The following is a 5013-nucleotide window of genomic DNA, read 5'->3' as shown; positions in this document are numbered from 1 at the left end:
GAATATCCTTGAATTACAGGTGCTGTTGACAACACAGCTCCTAAATACTAACAAACTGTCCTACAGGGACTTGGAACATGCTTCAAAATTATTATTGGGATAACATTCACCCTTCTGCCTCTTCTCCTGTCTGCATGCCCCAGTTTCTGCATGAGTAGTCCCCAAAGGGTGGCTCTGTACACAGTGAATGCACCTACAGGAACTGTATTTTTCTGGAAGCAAACCGGGCAGAAATCATGCAGAAAGGTAATGTTTCATAATAATTATTTAGCTGCCACTTTCAGCTCTAGTCCCCTCCAGACTGAAAGCAGTGCTTTTCCAACCAGGCAGCAGCAACTTCTCCAGCCAAGCTCTGCTCACCAATAGACTTGATTATCAAGAGATCATCAGATGCTCTTTGTGAAGCATTCATCCCCAAAAAAACCAGCTGAAATTGAGGCAAAAGTCACTTAAGTTCTTGGCTGCTGCTGGGTCACCTTTGCCATTGAGGAAAGGACTCCAGTGACACTTCACTGACACAGATCCACAAAGCCAAACATGAGGAAGGGAGAGGAAAATGAAATATCAATTCCTTCATACCTACAGCCCTGCAAAGGGACTTTGCAGCACCAAGAGGATAAAAAATCAAATCCCTAATGAAGCCAGAGTCTGTCAAAAGAGTGTCCTGTCCCTGAGGCTCTCTGTGATCAGGAGCTGTGTGGGTCATGCCAAGAGGAAGAGTTTTCACAGGACAGAAGAGCCAAGGAGCCTCTTTGGAAGGTGAGGAGATGCATGTTGGCACACTCTGAGACAGAGGGAGGAGCTCAGTCCTGGTCTCCCACATTATGGATGAGCCAAGTGTTAGATTAGTCCTAAAATAAAATTTAAAAAAAAAAAAAAAAGAGCTAGAGTGCTACTACTCAGTTTTGTAAATGATACTGAAATCCACTTTGTTCATATCCTTCTATGTGTTCCTCCTCAGATCTAAATGGAAATGTTCATTTGAGAATTTCACCTGAGGGGGATGAATTAAACAGGCACTGAGCCCCCTTCTAGGAGAGGAGGAGATACCCTCGAGGTGCAGGTCTGTCCCTACCTGCCTCAAAGCAAGGTCTCCCCCTAATTCCTCAATAAAATAATGAGTAAGAGGGAATTAACTGCTTTTTCAGAGATGTTTTCCTGCAAGAAGAAGAAGCAGTAACTGCATTAACCTCGAGGCTGATGCTCCTGTGCTGATGGGCAGAGGAAAAGGACTGAAAGGTTGAGGTCCAAACCCTCCCATTGATTGGGGCACAGAAAGCAGCAGCAAAGAAGAGCAACTTCAGTGCCAGGGCTCCAGAGGCACTCGTTCTTTTCCCAGGAAAACAGATTGGTTGGAACATTGAGTTCTGGTCTATTTATGTCTGGAATGGAGCAAGTTAACTTTGCTGACATTGGGGTATCAGTCAGAGCTCCCTCACAAATTGTGACCCTGCTGGGGATGGGTTTAACCAAGGTAACAGCATTTCCAGCAGTTCTGCTGCACAGCCACACCACCAGGATGCCCTGCAGATGGAAAGGTCACCCTAATCCATTACTCATTTTCCTAACCTTTTGCTATCCAGCAAATAAAAATATTAGGGCCTTATTTTCCAACCCTTACCTTTCTAAAAACTATTCTTAAATACTCTTATTTTTCAGTAAGAATATTTTTCTTTAAAAACAGGCACTTACTTATTCTAGACACTAATATCCCAGCATGTCACCCACTAGACAGGACTGCCTCAACACAATGGCTTTTTATTCCAGTTTATGAAATAATCCCAGCCATTTCAAGGAGGCATTTCCTGCCTCTTCTTGCTTTATTCCATTTTTTACAGGTAATTCTGCACCTGCTATGAGGCATCTCTCCATTTGGTTATAAACAGATAATTTTGTGAATAAATCAGTGAAAAGTTTCCAAAACAGCTCAAACGACCACATCACAGGCAAATTTCACTGCTGACACTCTCTGGGATAACACCCCTTCAATTTTTGCTGCAGGAGGTCACTTTTTGTTCTCAGAATTAACTTGCAAAAGAGGCATCTGAGGTAACAAAGCTCAAGATCACGTCATTTATAACAATGAAAATCCTGTTTTCTTCCTCTGCACACCTTCCCCTCATGCACTCTGCAGCCAAACAAACTTTCCCCCATTACTGGAAGGAAGGAGAAGAGATTTGCTTCTCCAGGCTGAGACACCCAGAATATGTTTTGACTGCTGCTCAAATTTACATTTCCTTGGGGAAATGGTTAGCCAGGTAAGTTAAGTGATCTTTAAAAACTAAGCAAGCAAAAAAATCTACCACAGAAAATCCCCCAAAAAACCCCCAAGTTAAAAACAAACAAAAATAAACCACAAAAAAAAAAAAAAAAAAAAAAAACCAAAAAACTACCAAAAAAACCCAAACCAAAACAAAACCAAAAACCAATCCCCAGTATAACTCAGGAATTTGCACAAGGCAAATGAAGGAATTGAGCTCACTCCAGCTCTTGGAATCGAGGGTCCATTTTTGGTGCCCAAAGTCATTCCCAGCCCCTCAGCTCTGCCCAGGCTGAACCAGCTGCCTAAAATTCCCTCCCGTGGTGGAAATTTGACTGTATTCACTGCCAGTGACAGCAGAGCAAAGTGAAATTTCCTTAAGAAAGGCAAGAGCCTGGTTCGGACAACGAGATTTAACATCACTGTGATACAAATGTTTTCTATCAGAGCTCCATTAATTCCATAAATTTATGTCCTTTTACTCAAAATAACTTTCCCCAAATAATCCCCAACCAATGCCTCCTAAAAAAGATCAGGGGAGGCAGAAACTGCTGGTGGAATCCAGTTTCAACTCAGGATTATTCTGAGCTAAAGAAAAACTGAGTGGTTTCAGGTAAAGGATCACCTCGTTAAGCTTTAAGGCAGAACTGTTGAAAGCCAGTTATTAGGAAATTATTTCCTGCTGCTTTATTCTCTAGTAAAGTTCAATAATTAGAAATGTTGTAAATCTCCTTTGTCTTAATACTCTGATTGTGATAGGGGCATAATGACTCTTCATAAAGAGAGAATCAAGCAAGGGAATTAAAAACCTTTCCCCAGAACAGGAAGGGGCTGCAGATATTTGAATATATTGGTTTAGAACACAGCAGGATTGCCAAGAAAAACATTCCCAACCATCTTCTGGTAAATAAATAATTTGTTCATTTATTCTCTGAAAGACACACACTGTTTAGGACCTGCCTGCCATCCAGTGCAGCAGAGATTAAATCCACCAAGTTAAATCCACGTAGCACTCAATAAATTGTGCAATTGATCCCTAATTTATGTTCTAGATTGAGTTTCTATTTATTTACTTACACAGTTCTTCTTAGTATTGTCTCCTTGACACCACTGTTAATAAATTCTCTGCTGATTAGCATTTTATATGCCAGCAAATTCTAAAATCCAGAGGCTTTGGGGTTTTTAATCCCCTCACATGCTCCAAGCTGATGCACTCCGGGTGATCCTGTCTGCTTCACCAGGCAAAGCTGAGCTTGGAAAATGAGGGACATGGATTTTGGCAGGGCCAGAGCCATGGAATTCTGCTGTGGGAGAAGCAGAACACACATTTCCCATGCTCTTGCATGACACATAAATATTTCTATTTTGTGCACCTTGATGAATAATCGTTCTATTTTTTTTTTTCTTTTTTAAGTGAGCAGGAGAGCTTGTGCATGAGGAAAGATGTGCTGGATATTCTAATCAGGCTACCATGGTGGGGGAAAAAACACAAATCTGAAGGAGCAGATCTCCCTCAGGCGATTTTGCAAGTTGAAAAACTCATTGCAATGTCAGTTCTTGAACAGTCAAAGCATTTCAGTTCAGCATTAATCAGGATATATTTTAATCAAGGAGAAATAAGTAGCCAGGAAATAAATCTGAAAATGAAGCAATAGCAGCAGATTTACAAGTAAAATTATTTCATGAAAATAAATTAATTTGTGTTGGGTGTCTTTCAGCCATCAGCTTGTGGGGGTTTTTAAAGCTTTTTTCTAAGTAAAGCAGCTTGGTAAACATAGACTGTATATTTTTATATTTCTGCTTCTGATCACTTAACTAATTAAAGGAATAAATGTGCATAATTAACATGTATCATCTTTATTATCCTCAAGATCAGGGTGAAATTAAACTGAAATGAGATGAGAGAATGTGTTGGACTAAAATCCACTTTCAGAAGACACCATGGACACACCACTATGGGAGGGTTCAGCTCCTAGGGATGGGAAAAGTCTGTTTTAATAGGCAAAAACCATTCATTTGACATTGTACTTTTGTTAATAAAGATAATTTTCTACTGCACACTCACACTCAGAGCAGAAGCCTTAGGAGGAAGGCTTCAGAACAAGACAAGGTGAACTTTTTATTCTTACACTGGAGCTGAAGGATGACACCTTCCTTGGCCATCCTGGTTTCAGGAAACACAAAATGTCTGGGCTCAGGGCTGTAGAGAGTCTTTGGAATGTGCCAAAATACATCACTGAAATGTTCTGGTCAATACGTGCAGCTGTACATGGAGAGGTTCATCAAGGTGCCTCTCAAAGTGATCACTTTTGAAATATTGGATGTGAATGAAAACAGCTACACAAATTACAGAGAAATAGGAAAATGAAGAGAAAACTTTATGTTGTTAGACAATGCAGACTATTGGGAATTTGCTCCGTACTTTCCATTAAAGAAAAAAAATATATATATACACATATAGTGAGCTTTTAGTGATGAAGAAGAAAGAGGGAGAAAAAGAACTCCAGGGAGCAGAAGAAATAAATTTATGATACAAAATAAGTAAGGGGGAAGCGTTTGTCTCTTAAATTCTCCAGGTGTCATGTTCAAGCTGTCCACAAGAGAGCCAATCATCATTGTTTTTGTGTATAAATGGGAAAACAAGCATTCCAACAGAGAGAAAAATAGGAACCAGCTTTATAGGGCCCAGCCATTTGAGTGTTATTTAAAATAAAACTCATTTTTATACATGAATGCACACATCACAGACATCA

The 5013-nt window shown here is 40.1% G+C and overlaps 1 long non-coding RNA gene across 1 annotated transcript; it reads left to right on the top strand.

Annotated features, from left to right (window-relative positions):
• Positions 1-463: 463 nt before the first annotated feature.
• Positions 464-4374, top strand: LOC137480372 (uncharacterized). Its single transcript, XR_011002852.1, has 3 exons — positions 464-759; positions 2164-2258; positions 4132-4374. It is a non-coding gene; the product is annotated as an uncharacterized lncRNA (long non-coding RNA).
• The last annotated feature ends 639 nt before the right edge of the window (positions 4375-5013 follow it).

The sequence above is a fragment of the Anomalospiza imberbis genome, chromosome 11 (assembly GCF_031753505.1).
Source record: "Anomalospiza imberbis isolate Cuckoo-Finch-1a 21T00152 chromosome 11, ASM3175350v1, whole genome shotgun sequence".
Lineage (NCBI taxonomy): Eukaryota > Metazoa > Chordata > Aves > Passeriformes > Viduidae > Anomalospiza > Anomalospiza imberbis.
Note: the sequence above shows the minus strand (reverse complement) of the source record. Positions and strands in the feature narration are given on the sequence as shown.